The 20,328-nt window shown below is 40.7% G+C and overlaps 1 protein-coding gene across 3 annotated transcripts in view; it reads left to right on the top strand.

The window, feature by feature from the left end:
* Positions 1-20,328, top strand: part of SPATS2L (spermatogenesis associated serine rich 2 like) — a 79,238-nt gene that overhangs the window by 11,520 nt on the left and 47,390 nt on the right. Inside the window, exon 2 of one of the 3 annotated variants that reach the window (XM_041403722.1) lies at positions 6,493-6,565. The exons of 1 other annotated variant lie outside the window; for it this stretch is intronic. The gene's annotated coding sequence lies outside the window, so the exon portion shown is untranslated. The remainder of the gene's footprint in view (positions 1-6,492; positions 6,566-20,328) is intronic. One more of the 3 variants, XM_041403723.1, reaches the window with a different exon arrangement.

Genomic DNA, 20,328 nt, shown 5'->3' with positions numbered 1-20,328 from the left:
CACTTTCTATCAACAACATTTAGTTATAAGGTTGTGTTCTGTGTAAATGAATACTTACTTAATGAAATTTACATGGATCCACAGTGATATTTCTAATAAATCCATGGATGTTATTTTTAATGTCTTGGCAGTTACGCTGTTTGAGACCCATTATTTTTGAGTTGCCAAGCCTTGGTAAGGGGAAGCTCTCCTGACAGACTGACCTTGCAAAAGTGGCAAGTAAAACTCACGGTGGACTCCCAAGTGGCAGCAAAATTCATTTCAGAGGGAGGCAGTTTTGACACTGAGGCATGGAGATATAAAGTCTGTACCCAGTTTGTACAGAATATTTTGCTCACTCTTAGAATCTTGTGACCCCCTGGAGTGTACAGAAATGGAGATCCCATAGCTCCTCTAGGCACTGAACACATCCTGCCTCGTCAGGGTATCAGCAGTTGTCTTAAGTAGGGATTTCCAGGTTTATGGTGTTGCTTGGTTACCATAATTCCCACAAGTCTCAAATGAAGAAAGTAAAGCAAATGTAAAAAAAAAAATAAATCCACCTGGTTTCTATTTATGGGCTAGGCTACTGTACAGTTGCAAACAAAACAGCATTATAAATCCTCTAAAGCTTCTGTAATGGTCATTTTTTTCCTGAAGTATTCTTCTTGGCTACTCCCAAAGGCTTTCTGTTTTAAATGTTTCATATTGCCAAGTTCTAGGATTCAGCACAAATGTTCAGAAGCTGGAATCTTGACAAATTACGGCTTGTGTCATCAGCCGGTCTTGGTAACTGCAGCTGGGATACCTTTTCAGGTAGCCTTTGTGTGCATCCTTAGATCAGGGCAGGGAAGAGAGTGCAAATCTTAGCCTGGAATATGTTACGGAGTATTTTCTTTAGTAATGATGATAATGAATTACCATAACCATTTGGCTAAGGATGTCATGTTGTTTTTTTAATATTTCCAAATGTAGCTTCAGAAGTCCTCACCTGCCCTTAGGGGGAATAATTTTGGCATGTGGGCTCATGTGTCTCAGGGAAAATTCTCATCTTAATTTCAGTTAGCTGCACTTGACAAAGTACACAGACACTCTGAGGACTTGATTATAACATATACGTCTAAGTAGCTATTCTGTTGCTATCCCTGCTCCACCAAAGAGTTCTGCACAATGGAAAGGTTTTTTTACTGCTTCCAGGCTGAGATAGATAACACCTCTTAAGACAGTCATTCTATTGCTGTGTAACAAATGAGTTTAAGTTGCTTTTCATGATGTTAGCTCCCAAAATAAGGCATTTTTGGGAAATTGTGGATGAGTTTCTTAGTGAAGAGAGCTTTCCATAAATCTGCTAGGGTCATGGACAGTATACCTGGTTATGGTACAGTTGGTTACAGAAACTCTCTTTGTTTCTGAGAGTGGAGAAAACTAAAATAAATTGAGATATCTGTGAGTCAGACAGAGATTGAAGAAAGATAAACACATCCAAGTAAAACATTCCTAGCTGTGTTAAAAAACTATCTCCATCTATCAGAAGTATGGTAAATATTTGAAGCAGACAGCAGTTCTTGTAGGAAGTAAAACATATAAGTATTGCCCTATGTTCATTGTCTGAGAATTTGTGCTTCACAACTCAGTCCTCTAACCATTTTGGGCTTCTAGTGGGTCCAGTTCTAACAGTGGAGAGATTTCTCATATGGTGAGATACTAGGTGTTCAGTGGTGTGGTGTTGAATTTCTAGCATCATCTGGCTCATCTCTGTGGGTGTTATGGATCTACTCCAGCTCCAGTACTGTCAGGAGGAATTGGATTAGGCCCATAATGCTTTAGGAGTAAATTATTGACTGATGTTACATTAGGAGGAGTAAAAAACTGAAATTATGAGACATCATTGGTAGAATAAAGGTGCTTACAGATATCCTATAAAGGTGCATACAGATATCCTATCATTTGCCCTACTGTGATATCATTGTCTGACTTGTGTCACTGAACAGAAATCTGGTGTAAGATGAGAGATGGTCCAGTCCTGAAGCTTTTATTTTATTGTTTCCCAGTCCTAATGTCAACAGAATTTTTGTTATACAGTTTCTAGCAAATACCAGTTGAGGATGGTTTTAGGCAGAAAGCCTTATGCTGCTTTACGATCATATACACCTTTTGTTGCAGTAAGAAGTGCATGTTGTACATGTTGATGTGAATTGTCCTCTGAAGGCTGGCTCCTGCTAAGTGTGCTTTGCACTGCATGCCCTTGCCAGGGTTAGGAAGTGCAGTGCACAAAATGGAGCATCTTGGGTTAAAGGCAGGCAGAGTTCAGCTTTGGAAGTTGTTGTTACTAACTGACTGATACTGGCAGGATCTTACCACTGTGTTGAAGTGTAGCAGTGGCAGACGAGGAGAAACCCTGATTGACTACATCAGAACTTGCAATCTGTGTTGGGCATAAGGTTGAGAGTAGATGCTTAAGGTCTGACTGTCAAAGAAAGTGAGGTTTGCTTTCCATGTGCTGATCAGCTGCATTGGCAGTTAGGGAAATGTGACTCACTAGCTAGGCCAAAAGCAAAACCCAGAAATAGGCCAAAAAACTCCAAGTGCCATAATCATCAACAAAATCTCACTTTTTTTGTATGTGGACCAGCAGACTGTAAATAGCCTTTGCAGTCATTCATATCAGCATTTAGAAGATCCCCTGCCTTGTGCTGACTTTCTTCTCACCTAGATGTTCCATCACTGGCCTCACCAAAGAAATAGCCTGAAATAACAGCCAGCTGTCTATAGTCCAATGTTTCTTTGTGTTATCAGCATTCATCCCAGCTCAATATGCCTCAAATTCCACTATAAACTTAGCTTTTAATATTTTTTAAAAATAAGCAAAAAACCAACACAAAACAGAAGCCAAACAAACTATTCTTAACAGACTCTGACAATTTCCAGTTAATTGCAGTGCTACTGTAGTCACTATATACAATCTTGGATATATTTAGCATGATATTTTGCACAGGTGTGCCAATCCTATTTGTGTAGGATTTTTACTTGGGAATGGAGGGATTGAAGGTTATGTTTGCTGTTAGAGTCTAGAAGGCTCATGGGTCTACAGTGGAATTAGAAGAGTGTAGTGTTAGAGTTTTTGAGCTCTTCTGTGTAATGGGTGTGTTGTGAAATCCTAGGTTAAGGCTGCAGTCAGGGTTAGGCATCAGAATAAAAGGGTCAAAGGCCTTGTTTTACTATTGTGAAGAGTAAAGATTCCTGTAGGATGAGGACTCCAATCTAGAGTGTTATATAGCTCGTGTTACGCTTCAATTCTGCTATTTAGGTTCATTAAGGGCCATGTCACGATGAATAGCTGTTCTGATCTAGATTTAAACTTCGTGTCTGGTTCTTCTGTTGTCACATATCACATTAATACAAGGATTAGGGAACTGTAGGAAGAGTCACAGCTCAAGATGGGGAGGGATTAAAATGCTTGGGTTATTTGTATGTCCTGCAGGGCTGTAGCATTGCAATGAGCACTGATTCCTGGCAGGTGTTTAGGCTTATGTTGGTTTTGGTGCAGTTGTTTGTCACCGAGCTCTGGTGGACATGCACTTTGGTGATGTGATAGCTGAAGCTCTGTTTTTTTCTCTTCATACTCTGCAGTGGAGGACAATGTCTTGAAGCTTCTGTGAGGGGGTATCATGTCATCTCCATGCACATGGCCTTCATCAGCCATGGATCTTCCACAGAGGAATATGGGCTAATGTTTTTCAGTCTGCATTCTAAGGCCTGCATAGTGACAGAATGCCTTCCTATTCCAGCATCTTTTCGCTGTTTGAGAATAAAAGTCTCTTGACTTTTCATTATAATGGAAATTTATATATAATTGACCTTTCATTATAATGGAAAATTACTTGAACATTTGCATGTTAAGGAACAGTATTATCTGTGATGATACATAAGTCAAGTAACTTCCTTTTAATTGTTGTACCTTTACTTGTGATTTCCTCCCTCCATCCTTGAGTCATTTTTTCCTGTGTACTGTTTGATAACATGTTATGGACCATTGAGTAAAGACAAAGTGGTGATTTAGGGGAGATGATCAAACTGTGGAAAGATGTCCTATAGAATTAATTTATTTTTTCAAGGTGTAATATATCTCATTTGGTCAAATTTGATAGATGTGGTATTGCTTGGGAAGAGCAAATCTTTACTGCATGCAGTAAAATGGGGAGGGTTTAGAATTGTCCATATAGTCTGCTGTTAGCTATCTGCTTTGTTATTTTATGGTGATGCAAAGGAAGAACTTTGGACTGCAATTTTTTGCTTATGTTCCTTTGTGTTTTAAAACAGTTTTTAATAATAGCTCTCAAGGGGCAATAATTATAATTCTAGCTTGAATAATTCCATACCATATTTCTTGACCACGTTAAAAAATGAGATTCTGACATTATCTGTCACTTTCTTCTTCAAATATTGTCAAGTTCCAAAGGACAAAAATTGTCAAAACAACTTATTGGAGGAAAAACTTTTTTTTTTTTTTAAGCCATAAAGCTTTTCCCATTTGACTTTTTCAGGTTTTAGTTTTCCAGTGAAGTTGGAGAAGATTCTCCTACGTAGCCTGGGTTGAAAAAGATCAAAACTGGGGTTTAGCAATGATGTGATGCAGGGAAAAGGAAGAATCGCTAGGATGCCTCAGTGCAATAATGTCTATGATCTGAATTGCTGTGTTTAAATCCTAAAAATACTTCCTGCAGACTACAGGCAGTACTGGAAGGAGTTAATTGTCTGGATGTTGGCATAAGTGCAGTAGCTATTAGGAATGTTTCTGTCTTCTCTGTTTTGATTCGGGTGCTCACTGGACAAAAGAGATGAGTTCTTAGCCTTTCCTTGTGTCTCTTTGAGGGAAACAGCCAAATCTTGCCCTTGCTTGCCCCAAAGAAAAAGCTCCTGGTAGGGCCATCACATAGGCCTCTTCCCCAGAGCTTGGTTGGGGTATTCTGCCCAAAGGCAAGGAATTGGGTATGCCTCCCTCACAGGTTTCCAACTCCTCTCTTCATCTCATGGATCTGTGCCTGTTGTGTAGATTCCAACATCCAGAAATGCTCTTTAACACTGACATGTGTGAGTACTTGTATTTCTTCATTGAAGCATCACATTTTAAATTGCTCTATTCATTCCTTTGATTTTGAACATCACTGTGACTCAGCAAGCCATGCAGAAATGTGTGTTTAGATTGTAATGGACTTTGGGACATAAGCTGTGAGAGTGTTTGTTGTGGGAGCCTTTGCCAGGTGAAGTGCTTCAGGGAACATCTGGCTGTTTTGGATGCAGAAGCAATTAAGAGCTTTCTGCCTTGCTTTAAACTAAAACCTGTGATGCTGACAGGACTTTTGCAGTCTAAAATTTGTTTTGGCCTTGGCAAAATATGTAGTTTCAATAAGGATAAAATGAATTAAATATGAAAGCAGTCACACACTTCTAGTCTGTACATAGAGGTAGTATTTTGTAGTACAGAAGGAAAAATTTGTCTGTAAAGACAGTCCAGTCATAGTGGCTTAGTAGAGGCTGATTTCAGCAATCAGGATGTTCAGAAACATTGCAATATTCTTTTAGGATTAGCTGACGGACTGCTAAACAGATCTAATTCCAAAGCAAACAAAGACCAGTGTGCAACTCACTTAATAGCTGCCAAAGAGGAATAATTTCTATCTGGCATGCATGGTAAACTATAGACCATGACTGCCTTGTCCACACAACTGCACAAGAGAATACAAAGCTTAACTACTTCCCTGGACTGATGAAATTGGGAGATCAGTTTCCATTCATCCATGTGTAGATGTAAACAGGCACTCAGTTTTCCATGTGGTTGTGTGTCTTTAACTTTGGGGACAATTCCTCTGAAATTTATATGTAAATCAGCAAAGGCCTTGTATTGTGAACAGAGTGCTGGTGTCACCCTTTGGGTTTCCCTTTGTTTCATATGAGTTGGTATTCTTGAGATGATAATGTTGTTTCTGGAGAATGACCGCAGTGAAACTGCACTAGTGCTGCTCAGAAAGGTTGGATTAGTAGCTGCTGTGTTACCGTAACTTGCACCTACAGCTCTCTTGCATTAATGATAAAAGAGTTTTCATTGCTTAATTTGATCTTTCTGCACATCCCATGTGCTGGCTAGTTGGAGCTTAGAATAGGTGCTTTAAAAATGGGTTTGTTTCAGGGGAGAATTGTATGTGTGGTCAGGAATGGGACTAACAACAAAGCTTAGGTGATTGCCTAAGCTTTCATGGCAGTGAAGATAGGCCCTTAGAAAAGATAAGCCCTGTAAAACAGATAAGGGCACCCCCACGTGTTGACCAGAGCAGTAAAGGAATGAGGGATGTTTTTTTCACAAGTCTTCTGTAAGAAGAGAGTGAAGCAAAATAAGAAAAAATTAAGTACTTACTTGTTTGATTGTTTCTTCTTTTTTTTTTTTTGACTTTCAGCTATTTTTGCAGGAGATAAGTTCTTGTTTGGTTGTTTTTTTTTTTTTTTTTTAACTTCCAGCTATTTTTGCAGGAGATACAGTCTTTTGAAGAAGACAGAAAAATAGGAACAGAAGCTGGAGTAATTTGCAGTGGTAAGATACTTTTTATCTCTCTTTGCTGATCATTCCGATAGAAAGGTTCTTTACTTACAGGTCTGTCAGTGCAAGAGCAAGAAGCCAAGAACTTTGGGGGCTGCTTTCATCAGAGCAGTGCAGTCTATTTGAACATCTTGGAACTTGAATCATATGGAAATCATATGATTTCCCACTCTAGCAGAGTGGCTTGGGGTGGGAGGGACCTTGAAGATCATATTGTTCCAAGCCTCCTGCCATGGCCAGGGATACCTTACACTAGACCAGGTTGCTGAGAGCCCCATCCAGCCTGGCCCTGAACAGTCCCAGGGATGGGGAAGTTTTTTCTCCAGAGTCTGTCATTCACCATTCCATATAAATTTCTCTCCTTCATCGTCTTTCTCTCTGTCAGTAAGCTGACTTATGCTATATGGTCCTACTGCTTCTCCTCACCATCTTCTCATCTTTGGTAATTGTTTGAATTACTGTAAAGATGTACATGGTTTGCAACTGAAAGTTCTGCTCAACTGGTATTCTGAAGTCATATCCCACTAAGTATAGTCCAAAGTGATGTTCAGAGGGCAGTGGGAAAGGGTAGCATTGTAGTAATTAAAAAAATTAGATACACATGTAGACTACAAAACTGAGAAATGGGGGCTCTGCAATTGCCTAATTTTACAGGTCCAAACTCAATGGTTTTTGTCACTTGTTTGGAGAAAATATTTGTTTGAACATATAAAGTAATTCCTTTTGCCATTTTGTCCAAATGAGGCAGTTTCTCTGTGTCCAGCATGTTAAAAATCATAAGCTAAGTCTGTTCCAAGCCTGAATCTAACAAGTTTAAAGTTTTAAGGACTTCATCCTTTTGTGTAATTCTAATAGAGATGACAATTTTTTTCAAATGCCTGTAAGGTTCTCCAGTTTTCTTGCAGCTTAGGACACTTGGATTGTGTCCCTTTTGAATAGCTTCCTGAGAAATCTTCACTGAATCACTTAATTCCTCAATTTTAAATCTGTAAGATGAGATAACAATACTCCTGGACTTAAGCATGGGTGTCAGAATGATAAATATGATTATGTATTGAAGTTTCTGAAATGCTCAGGCATTATAATAAATAGATGGAAGTAATTTCATTTGTACATTATTCACTTCATCCACCCTGTTTCTTTGGTGGAGGTAGTTATGCTGTTTCTTAAGGATTTCCTTTTTGCTTCAGATTTTTTTACACAGAATTGCCACATGGCAAACTTTCAAAGCTTGTGGTAGTGGAAAGCTCACAGGGAGTGGCTGAATAGAGTCAATCTGGTAGTTAATACTTCAGCATACTAAACTCGGTAGTGGTGAGCTGAGTGACTTCCTCAAAGGAAAGAAGATAAAGATACGTGCCCAAAGTGGTTCTTAGGCATCTGCTGATCACAAGTGTGGCCAAGTACATGATGAAATATTGCTTGTCTGGCTCTGAGCTCTGTACAGTACAAGCAGAGTGACTCATTGGGTCAGTTGCTGACCAGAAGTTGAGCTGTCAGAAACAGATGGGCTGCCTAGAGAACGAGATATCTTGGAAGCATCTCCACCCTTGTCAGCAGTGTTACACAGCACAGGGATTTCTCAAAAGCAGTGATTTCTGGGGAAGATGCTGGTTTTTCAGCTGCACTTTGTCTTCCACAGCAGAATGATACCTTGTAGCCCTGGGAATAGGGAAACTTGCTGGCTTTTTTGTAAAGATTCATATTTGTGAATCCTGTACTTGGAGGGGTAGTAATAATAGGGAGGTCAGTAAAGATCTTAAACTTGCAAAGGGATTGTTTTTCAGCTCTGAGAAGCCTTCAGGTTGCTATTAAAAGATGGCTGTGTGTAAATGTTCTTTCTGCAAATGAGGCCAAAATTTTTAATCAACTCTGAAGACCTTTTCCTGTAGTCCCTTCCACTTCTTTACCCCTCAGCAGAATGAGAATAACAAATGCTTTCTCAGACTGTAGAGTTGGGATGAGGATTATACTCAGCTCAGATATATGGAGGTAAAGTGCCTTACAAGTATCTAGAGAAATAGAGTTTTTGTAGACACTGAATACTGAGGCAAATTCTAGATCATAATTTGACAAGAGGGTACACCAGTCTGGGATGGGTTTTCAGTCTGACTTGCTGTGGTGGTTCACCCTGGCCAGAAGCCAAGCACCCACACAGCTTCTAACTCACTCCCTGCAGCAGCTCTCCACAGGGGGATGGAGGAGAAAGTAGAGAGAGGAAAAGACCACTCCTGAGTTAAGAAAACATTTAATAGGTAAAGAAAAGCTCAGGGGGTGAAAAACAAGCAGCGTAAGGGAGACGGCACACCAGGTGATGGCAGACTGATATCCAGCCAGCCTCCAAACAACAACCAAAAAACTTGCTTGAAAACAAAAATACCCTTTTCTTCCTTTATCCCAATTTTTATTTATGAGCTTGAGGATAGATCACATGAAATATCCCTCTGGTCACTCTGAGTCAGCTGTCCCACCTGTGTCCCATCCCAGCCTTTTGCCCACCCTCAGCCTGGCTGTGGGGGTGTAGTGGGAAACAGAGGTGGCCTTGACACTGTGCAAGCACAGCTCAGCAACAGCCAAAACACTGCTGTGTTCTCAGCACTGTTGTGGCCACAGAGCCAGAACATGGCACCTTATGAGCTGTTGTGAAGAAAATTAACTCCATCCCAGTTAGACCCACCACAACCCCAAAACAAACTATTTTTTTTTACTTACTTTTTAATGTGGTACTGAAAAAGGAATTACCAGAAGATCAAAATCCTATTGTAACATCTTAAGAACTGAGTATTCTTCATTAAAAATGTTTTCTTCTATGTGCAGATGTGAAATTTTCATTAGAATCATGCACACTTCTGAAACAGTTCAAAAAGACTCCTGAGAATTTGCTGAAGTTCATTTTTTACTGAAAAGTGTGTAAAAAAATTTGTTTCAGGAAATTCAGTAGCACTTAAGTGTTTGTCTGAATAGTGTTTGCAAATTCAAGCTGACTCTGTCCTGCAAGAACAATTCTGGAGAAATGTTACCCAGTGTGAACATCAGACCTATGTCAGAAATGAGTAATTCTCTAATTGCCTATAGCTGCATCTTACTGTCTGTATAAGTATATAATTCTGTGCCTTAAAATAATCAACTCTGTGAGTCTTATATATCATAAAACTGGACCAATAAAATGCTTTCAAAATCGAAACACTAAGAATTATTTATGGGGTTATCCTAAGAAATGGAAAAACTGAAAAAATTTTAAAAAAAATGAAGTAGGAATGAAATCTTAGTTCACTTCTGGAAAAAATCAGTGAATGGCCCTGTTCTTCCCTGCAACACCTTACTTTTGGTTATGTATGTTGCTGTCAGTGAAAAATAACTGGCAGCTGTGTGATGCAGAGAGTTCAGGTAATTCAGATTAGAGCTCACTGATTACTTTGATCAGTATCAAAGTCTGAAACTGAAAGCAAGTTGAGCTTTCACAGATCTTTTAGAGAAAATAATTGAAGTTAGAGGAGACTCTTGAGTTCTTGAATTGATTCTTTATTTTTAGGGTATTTGGCCTGCTGTGTTATTGGTGGCCCTTCTTTATTCCACTTGTTGATATGAAGAGAGATAAGTATTTGTTCCTGGTAGTGAAAAGCATCACAAAGCATACACAAATGGGTAGCAAGCAGTGTGAGTGGTCTAAATGTCAGAGTTCAAGGCATCCACCTCCAAACCTCTTACTAGGTTTGTCAGTCAATGCTGTCATTCCAGGAGAGAGGTGACATTATGGGATTTGGTTGATCATGCATTAAGCACAGTGAAACTGAGACTCCAGTGCCTTCATAAAAAGTTCTGTGCAATTTCTCATGGCTTTTTAACATTGAAGCACTCACTTGAATGAAACTTTCCTTGTATGGTGGAGAAGAGTGAACATACTCATAAAAGGCAGCCCACAGTGAAGGCAAAATAGAATTGCCCCCCTCCAGTATGTTTTGAAATAGTTCAGCTGTAAAGGTCCATGATTAGAGCAGGTAGTTTTTCTTTGCCAGTGATAACTTCCATTTTTTGTTCCCTCTATGGAGCAGGCAGTTGGAACAGGTTGGAAAAATTATGGAAATCTTTGTTTACGATAGCAAAAGAAGAAATGTTCTCTGAGGCCACTAGGATGGAGTGTGTATTCTGCTAGAAGGGAGGATCAAGGCAGCAATTTGTGTCCTGTCCAAAAGCGAGGTGTACGTGGGGACAACGTGGTGAAAGAGTTCCTGTATTTTTCTCCAACTACACAGTTCAGGCAGTTTAAAAAGAGCCAAAGCATTCCCTGTTGCTGTGCTCTGATTGTGAGCAAGGTGGCTAGACTGTCTGATCTCAGTTAATGAGCAAAACCCCTGGAAAAATAGTGATAGAGAAAGTTCAGGTCTTGGCAAGTGTGTCAGTATTATTGGCAATAAATTTCATGTTTAAGGAAGACAGCCAATGGAGCTGAATCTCATCCTGTGTAAATTGTGTCTCATATGTGGGTCTTTCTTTTTTTTCCCTCCATTATTGAAGAGTCCAAATATTGAGCAACTATAAATCCAGCTCTCTTCAGCCAAAGTCCTAGGTTCTGTGGATGCCAGTGACAGAGCTCTGTTAACCACAGAATCCAGTCACAGCTCATGTCTGCTGCCTGCAGAGCCAGCCCTGCTTGTTTGGTGTGTGGCTAAATTGGAGAGGTGAATTTGTGGCAGCTCTGACTGTGCTTTTGTCTACAGTAAGAAATCTGTATGAGTGTCTGCCAGAACTGCTTGTTATGAATGAAGGTCATAACTTTCTGAATGGCTTCATGAAAATACAGTCAGACAATTTGTAAAGGACTAGCTGTTCAGGAGTCACCTCTGCCTTTACTTGGTGAGGTTGTAGAATAGTGAAGGAAAGGCGTGACTGATGCAGCGCTTTACTTGATAATAAATGCTGTGATCAGCTCTTCTGTGTCTGCACAAGCCACAGTAACTTCCTGCTTTGTTAAGTTGAACTTTGCTTATTCCAAGTTTTGCTGTGATTTGGGCTTTTTGGGAAAGGATAGCTGACTAACAGGGATTTCCTTTAGCTGTTGGGGAACCCTAGCTTAGCTGGTGTTCAAGAAATGTTTTGGCTATGCTGAAGTAGCTTCACTGAGCCCCAACAAAACCCATTTGATTGGGAAATTTCTAACTAGCTCAGTTTATTGTCTGGCAGTTCTTACTGCTGACAGGATGGTTAGAGCAAGTTGAGATACTGAGAGTTTGACTTGCTGAGACTTTGGCTTGCTCAGTGTGGTAACTGTTAACCAGCACTGGGTTTTTGATAGTGCCTACTTGCAATATAGAAGAGCTTGTCAGTGCTGTTGTAATGTTGCTAATTAACAGCAGTGAGAAGAGAGACTTAGCAGTTAAAGCAGTTTCGAGGTTTCCATACAAAACATGCTTTTTTGTGTGCTTGTGGTGGATTGACCCTGGCTGGATACCACCAAAGCCTCTCTGTCCCTCCTCTCCTCAGCTGGGTAGGAGAGAGAAAACATAACAAAAGACTTGTGGGTGAAGAGGACAGGGACAGATCACTCAGCCATTACCATCGCAGGCAAAACAGACTAGACTTGGATAAATTAGCTTAATTTATTACCAGTCAATTAGAGTGAGATAGTGATAAAAACCCCTAAATTTTAAAACACCTTTCACCCCAGCCTTCCCTTCTTCTCAGGCTTAACTTTACTCCCAAGTTCTGTAACTGCTTTCCAGAGCAGTGCTGGTGGAAGGTGCATGTGGGTCATGGTCAGTTTATTACAAATTGCATCTGCTAATCCTTCTTCCTCAGGGAAAGGACTCTCCACACCCTTCCCCTGCTCCAGTGTGGGGTCCTTGCCATGAAGCACAGCCCTCCATGAAGTTCTCCAACATGAGGCCTTCCCATAAGCTACAGTTCTTCACAGACTGCACCAGTGTGGATTCCTGCACTGCACCAGCAAGAGTCCCTTCCCATGGGGTGCAGTCCTTCAGGCACTGCCTGCTCCAGCGTGAGCCCCCCATGGCATCACAAGTCCTACCAGCAAACTTGCTCTAGCATGGGCTCCTCTTTCCAGGGGTCCTCAGGTCACTGCCAGGAGCTTGTTCCAGTCAGGGCTTCCCACAGGGATACAGCCTCCTTCAGGCATCCACTTGCTCCAGTGTGGTGTCCTTCACAGTCTGCAGGTGGATCTCTGCATCCCTGTGGACCGCCATGGGCTACAGGGGCACAACTTCCTCACCATGGGCTGCAGGGGAATCTCAGCTCTGGTGCCTGCAGAACCTCCTGCCCTTCCTTCTCTAGTGATCTTGGAGTGATGTTCCTTTCACATATTCTTTCTTAGTCCTCCCTCCACCTGCAATTGCTGCTGCACAGCTTTTTTCACCCCACCCTCCTTAACTGTTATTTCAGAGGCACTTGCCATGGCTGCTGGTAGGATTGACCTTGGCCAGTGGCAGGTGCATCTTGATGCTGACTGGCATTGACTCTATGGGACATGAGGGAAACTTGTGGCAGTTTCTCACAGAGGCCATGCCTGTAACCTCTCCACTATCAGAACATTGTCACACAAACCCAATACAGCATCTGAAACCAGCTGGTATCCACGCTTGCCCAAGTGGGTTTGGCATCCTTTAGCACACTGAGAGTTTCAGCTGCTAGGGCCTGCAGTGGTAGCTAGTAACCTAGGTAACTACAAGTTAGAGCTTAACTCTTGATCACTGAATCCTGTGCAGCAAGTAGTATTTTATCTTATCCTCCAAAGCTGTATTAAAGGTTCATCTTCAGAAATTCTGGACAGATGCAAAGTAAAGGTTTGTCCACAGATGTTATCATTTCATGGATTCTGGCATGCCAAAGATAGATCACTTACAGTAAATAGTGTAAATTCACTGACAGTAAATACAAACGGATGAGCTGAAAGATGCTCTAGAATGTGCATCTGTGCTATACAGTATAACTGAGCTTACCTGTCTTTGAGAAAAGTACCTTATAATAAGATGTACTTTTATTTTCTTAAAAATGTTCCTCAATGAATAAAGTATCTTATTTTCATTCTGTTAATAAAGTTACTCCATTTGCTGTCCATATGTTGCAGCTAGTCAAACTGCTTTATCACTGGATTGCCCTTTCCAACTTAAGAAACTTGTAATTTAAAAAAAAAAAACCAAAACCTTAATATACCTGTCTAAACAGGGACCTCAGTTCATGCATGTCAGCAACACTTCATATGCTATTGACCTTCAGAAACAGAAAGGCTTTTTGAGATTGTCCCCTGACTATTGGGGAGGGTATGGAAGGGGGGACTGGTTAAGGTGCTTTTGCATATTTTTGGCAGTATGCAGTCTGCATTGATTGACTGTACTTTTGCAAATTAATGTTGAGGTAGCTGGGTAGTGTGGGTTTCAGTTGAAAAAAATGGTGAGTTTCTTTGGGGTTTACCTCTAAAAAGTGCAGTTCAAAGTCCAGTGAATGCTCTAATAGCCGCTTATTCATGCATAATAGCAATTAGGTTGAAGGACTGTATGAAACAATAAGCAATTATGGGTTGACTTATTTATGTGTTTTTGTTGTTGTTTCCAGGAATACCTTTTGTTAAGATTAGAAAATCAATGTTTTCCTCAGCGCTAGGAAGGTGGGGGAGGAGAGGAAGACTGTTACTTTTTGTAAATCTGAGAATATCAAAATGTCAGTGGTGGTGACAGTGTAGTGTCTGACTCTACAGGTACTGTTAATATGGGAATACTGCTGGGCCTGTGTCTGTTCATTGTGGATATACATCAGGTGATTTTACTGGAGAAACTCATAAACATTTGTTAAAGCTTTTTATGTACATATATTTTGTGTGTGTACATATGTATATAATATATAATAATTTAAATACTATTCAAGGAAGAATTTGCATCTTCTTCAAAGGAGCTATATGAGGTGACTTGGTTATAGAAAATGAAAGACTGCATTTAATTTCAGTGTTTGCTTTTGGAAGGTTCAGACTGCTTTACCATATTTAAATCAGGTGTTTACCTTCAAATATATACATAACCTCACTGACTCATAAAGTATGCTTACCTATACTTTGAATATATGTTACTTACCTGAGGTCTCACCACACTAAGGCTTCTTCAGGTCTGTCATGCCTCCAGTTGAGCACCTGGCCTTATCAGTTCTCTTATCAGTTCTCTTCAGACGCCCTTTATTCAGGGAGCACTTTCAGAGCTCTGGTGAAAAGTTTCCTTTCCCCAAATTCACTGTAAACTTGCCAGTTCATCATGACTGTGGTGCTTCCTTGTGTGCTTGATCACGGCACCTCTGATGACTTCTCCTTCTCTGTCTGCAGTTGGGGGGCTCCTGTGGGACCAGCAAGAAGCTGGTTCAAGTCCATGTAGCTCTTTGAACTGAAAGGATTATATTTGCTGAGAGTCAGCCTTGCACATCTAACAACAGTGAACTAGTTCTTCAGAGGTGTCTGAGCAAGAAGAAAAGGTGATGTGGACTTGGAATACTTGATAGAAAGAAGGCTGAAATCAGAATAGCTCCAGAAATCAGAATATCTTTGAACTTGAGGTTTATTCCAACATTGAAAATTTACTGTATTCTACCAGTCTGCTGGTAGAAGTTTGATTCCTTGTGATAATTTATTTCTTGGTGTCCAGAACATGTGTGAATTTGAACACTTCTTGACATTCACTTTTTTACTTCTGCTCTTACTGTTTAGAGAAAACACTGTGATTGAGGCAAGTAATACTCCCACTTCACATCCTTCCCTGTTAGCATTCCCATGCTGTGCTCTTGTAGCAGTCCACATTTGGGCAACCACAAAAGCAAATGAGCCGACACTGTCTCTTGGCATCCTGTTCTGAGGTGAAATAGGAGCCAGCGTAAATGGCTTAATAGCTCAAGTCCCTGGCAAGAACAGCTTGGAAGATAATACCTCGTTTGTAAAAATTGAAAGTTAACGTTCTTTGTTGTTTTGCAGGAGGGTCATGCAGATGTAGAATTTGAGTGGATTGGTTTTTGCTATTTCACTGCTCTTTACCTATATGTTTAGGAAGATATTTTGAGGCGCTTGAGGAAGAGCAAGAGGCTAATGTTTATTTTGGCACATCTTACTGTGGAAAGTGAGTTTTCTCAGTCTGAATTTTTTTTTCCAGAACCCACATCCCTCCCTCCTGCTTATCAGAGAGAACCATTTTACTGACCATGTAGCTGAATTCTTCTGTTGTCAATTGGGCTCAGCTCTACTAGTATGGTATACGTAGTAAAACTGGGAATTCAGATTATGCTGAATCACAGTGATGCTCTGCAGATGTTCCTCTAGGATGCCAGCCAGCAGAACGCAGGCTCTAGGCTTCCAGCAGCATTCTCCTGCAGAGTGGGGAGGGTATGGAGCCCCTGCGTGCACTCCCTGAAGTGGGGAGCGTCAGAAGGAAGCAAGTGGATATTTTATCCTGAGCAGCCACTGGGCAATTGTGGTAATTATGCAGTGGTGCTGGGTTTCCTACCTTTGGAGCTCTGGAGTGGGGATATGCCTTTGCTGGCTCTTACCTGGTTCTAGGAGGCTAATAGATGTGTTTGAGGGAAATAAGACAACTCTTTCAAGAAAAACCTCTTAAGAATGGCCTAGGGGTTAAAGTACTCTTCTAGTGTAGCAGCAGGCAGGTGTGGAACAGGCACTAGATGTTCAGTGTCTGTAGGCTGGAGACATTCTCTTGTCACTGGGCTGCTGAAATGAGTTTTTTCTGTCTCTTCTATTTGAGCTGTTTCATGTTCTTTATATAAATATTTATAGAACAGGACTCCTAATTTTTTCCTAAATTCCAAAGATTTTAATGAGTCGATAATTTTCTACCATGAAATGAAAAATTGTTGGGAGACTTTCTGCCTTGTACTATTTCAGCCTTTTGGTATTTTTGTAGTTCATTAGAGCTTCTTAATGTGGAGTAGAGTCGGTGTTGCTGAGTGTTCAGTTCTTTGGTAAATGGGTGGTATAAATTGGATGGGTCAAAAAGGAGAGCAATAGGAAGTGCTGTCACCTCAGTTTAGAATTACATGTGCATTTGACCACTCAGACTTTTAACAGTATATTTGATAGTTGTTCAGGTGACAAAACCAGCTGGATAGGGTGTTCAAACACATAATATGTACATCAGTTTAGGTGGGAAAATGTTGGCTTTATTTTACTGACTCTGCTTCACATGGCAAGTTGTGCAATTTTAGAAAGGATCTGGCTTGAAAATAAGTGTTTGGCTCCTAATCAGTATGGAAAGAGGATGGGAGGAATTTTCAGAGGTTGTGCCTAAGTCTCTTGAATGTTCACTAGGAAATAGCTTTTCTATCCCATAAAATATCCTTTAATGGAAAAGCCTGCTGCTGTGCTAGAAGGACTTCCTTCCAGAAATTTGACATTTGTTTGAATTCCTAGATTTTGTTGAAGAGTGTACTGCCACATGTATTTTGGGGAAGTTTTTCAATGTTTAGAGTGCTATTTTTTAAAAAATAGTGGTGTTTAGTTTATTTTCAAATTTATTTACTTTAAAGTATGATTATTTCATAAAGCATTTTATGCATTCCTTTTCTGTGTGCCTGCCTATATATATACACTAACAAATATATATTTACACGTGTGTGTGTGTGTATGTCAGCAGTTACAGAGTATTTACTTGGCATTGGTACCTGTCTGTTGAAACATGGAAACATAGCTCTACACAGGATTTGCATGTGTCCCTTCCTGCAGCTCTGTTCTTCATTCCAGTAAGTTGCTGTAAATAATGCAGAGCTGACCTTTCTTTATGTGCTTTTTAAATTGATCTCCATTGCCCAGATGCAGGATGGCATTAATGACCTTAGTAAAAGCTACTGGTTTGGATCCTTCTCAGCCCACGCTATATTCCACAGAGGTAGGAGGTTGTTACGCTCCCCGGTCTCTGAGGTGTAACTGGTGGTCACTGTTGGAGGGTGTCAGTCACCTGTCATGAGCAAACACCAGCTCGTACAGTGACACTGGTCTCTGGGGAAGCCACACTGAAACTTGTGTAAAAGAAGAGCTTCACTTCGATAGGACAGACCCAGCATTCACAGGCTGTACAGGAAGAGGGTTTGCTAGCAGCCTCATTTGTAACCAAGTGTGACCAGTGATAGAAAATACAGCCAGAATCTTTTGTGATGTCAGTGTTGAGAGATATGGTTATATCACTGAATACTTGTAAACTGTTTGGATGAAATATTAATGGAGTTTGGGGAAGATGGCAGTCAGTAGCTTTTCTTTTGACCATCTCTTAATGTGACCTTGTTAAAGGCTAGAGTGTTCCTCTGCAGGATTCTCATACAGTGGAGCTGCAACACCAAGTGCAGGGATGACCTGAGGATCCCTCACACACCACATCTCTGTGAAAACACAAATGCCTGTGGAGCCCACATAAGCAGTGGTCTGGCTTCTCACACACAGGAACTGGGAGAGGGAAGCAAGTCAGCTGACAAGAGAGGAGAAGCACAGGTTCCGTTCTCCCTGGGTGACATGGATGGTACCATCCCTGCTTAAGAAGGGGAGAGCATAACAAGTTCAAAGAGCAATGGGTTTTATCAGAGTGAGGTACAGAACTTACTGATGCCTAACCATTTTATTGCAACACTGACTGGACATGGCAGTGTGTCTGTGGTACCACCTTAGAGCCATTCCTGCCGTTGGCAGAAATCTGCAGAGGATAGGAGACAGAAGGACAGTGACCCGGGTGCTAAGGTCTGTCCTTCCTCACATGCCCCACTCACACCTTTGTCCCTTTTTTCTTTTTAGCAGATAGGTCTCTGGTCTCTCAGATATGGACTTGATAGTGTTAAACAGCATAACTGAGTTCCTGATGTGCCACTGCACATTTTCCAAACCTTTACCCCTTACTGCCTGTTTCCAAGCGAGCAGCCTGCAAAGCTGTAGATCTGAGGCATCTGCTTCTTCCTCAAACTGTGCAGTCAGGCATTTCAGAAATTCTCAGGAGGAGGTGATAAACAATGGGAGAGCATAAGCCTCCTTTCTGTAGGAATCCAGAGCTACATGTGGAATCAGTGAGATGCTTTATTTCCTGCATCCTGTTTTCAGATCTGCAGCCAGTAGGTTTCAGGCACAGCGTGGTGACCAGTAGAGAGTCTGGCTGCAGTAGCTGAGCAGGAGGGAGAATGCAGAGGCAACAGCTGCATTCTGCAATTGAGACAAGCGTGACCAGGGACAGTAATGGGACTGGACTCTGCAAATGAGGAATATTCTGGAATGTTTGTGCACTTCCATACATATGTTTGTGCAGGCATTTAAAGGAAAGGATTTTGAAGCCCTCAGATGTCATGAAATTTATCTGGGGTGCTTAACTAGTCTGAAGTGGCTAATCTCAAACTTCCAAAAATCAGGAAATACCAAATGATGATGTGCATAGAAAAAATCTACATGCAGTCATTAGAAAGATATAAAACAGTACTGGAAAACACCGGTTCTGTATTTATAACATTTTACGTTGATTTCATTAGGTGTGTTCATTCTTAGTGACACAAAAGGCTAAAAGGACAGCTGTGAGGATACTTGTTAATATGTCCTGGGTGCTCCTGACTCTGGTTGTGTTTATGCATTTAATTATTATATTTGTTAGACAAGAGACTACAGCAAATAGAAAATCATACCCATTGCTAATCTCAGGATACTGAAGACAAATGTCTGAATTGTGGTATTTCTTGTAGTTTCACAGTGGCATGCTGATGTTTGCCCATTTGACCTAATTAATTTTTTCCTCTATTTAAATAAAATCTGAGTGAAAACCAAAATAATTCCTTTCTAAAATGCTTGATTTCTAGAACCTCACTCTCAGTTTTTTTAGTCTTTCCGGTGCAACAATATTAAGCTTAAAACTGCATCAGAAAAATTGTGTTCATCTCAGGCTTCAGGTGCAGTTCTCTAGTAGCATTTCTTTATAACAAGCAACAAATTCAAATGTGCAATGGAGGCCATGTGTCTCTGATTCTGCTGGTTTTGCTTTTACCTAGGGCACGTGGAAGTCTGCAGGCAAGATAGTGTAATATAATATATATGGATGGATAGGAATCTCATTTGAAAATGGGAAGTAATTCTGTAGAGAAGGTAGAAATAGAGAAGATGAAAGCATAGTGCAGGCTGCTACAATCTCATTAGATACTGTCATGGTTTAATCCCACCCAGCAACTAAGCACCACACAGCTGCTCATTCACTGCCTCCCCATGGGAGTGAGCTTTGAGTGGCAGAGCTTTGTATGCTGAGCCTGACATCATATGATATGTAATATCCCTTTGCTCAGCTGTTCCAGCTCTGTCCCCTCCCAATTTCTTGTGCCTCTCAGGCCCCTCGCTGCTGGGGTGGGGTGAGAGGCAGAAAAGCTCTTGATGCTGTGTAAGAAATGCTGGCAGTATCTACAACATCCCTGTGTTGTAGCTACTGTGAAGAAAATTAACTAAATCCCAGCCAAAACCAGCACAGGTACTTAGCTTTCTTATTATTGTTTTTTGAAGTTTCTCTAAAATTGTGATTCCTTTGTTCTGCCCATACCTGTCTAGTTTTTAGGAGCTGGGGGATTTTGACTGAACTATTTGGAAATGAGGAAATTATCTGTAATTAAAAACATAAAATTACATTTAATTAAAGTTAATATTCTGATGTTCTACTTCATGGAAAAAAATTGAGTGACAAAATAGTAAACTCTAGTTTCTCTTTTAGTAGACAAAGCTCACTCAGTGACTGGGATTAGAGAAGCATTGGCAAGGGTCA

The sequence above is a fragment of the Onychostruthus taczanowskii genome, unplaced genomic scaffold (genome assembly GCF_017590055.1).
Source record: "Onychostruthus taczanowskii isolate IOZ18803 unplaced genomic scaffold, ASM1759005v1 scaffold20, whole genome shotgun sequence".
Classification (NCBI taxonomy): domain Eukaryota; kingdom Metazoa; phylum Chordata; class Aves; order Passeriformes; family Passeridae; genus Onychostruthus; species Onychostruthus taczanowskii.
This window is presented reverse-complemented; position numbering and strand designations above follow the sequence as displayed.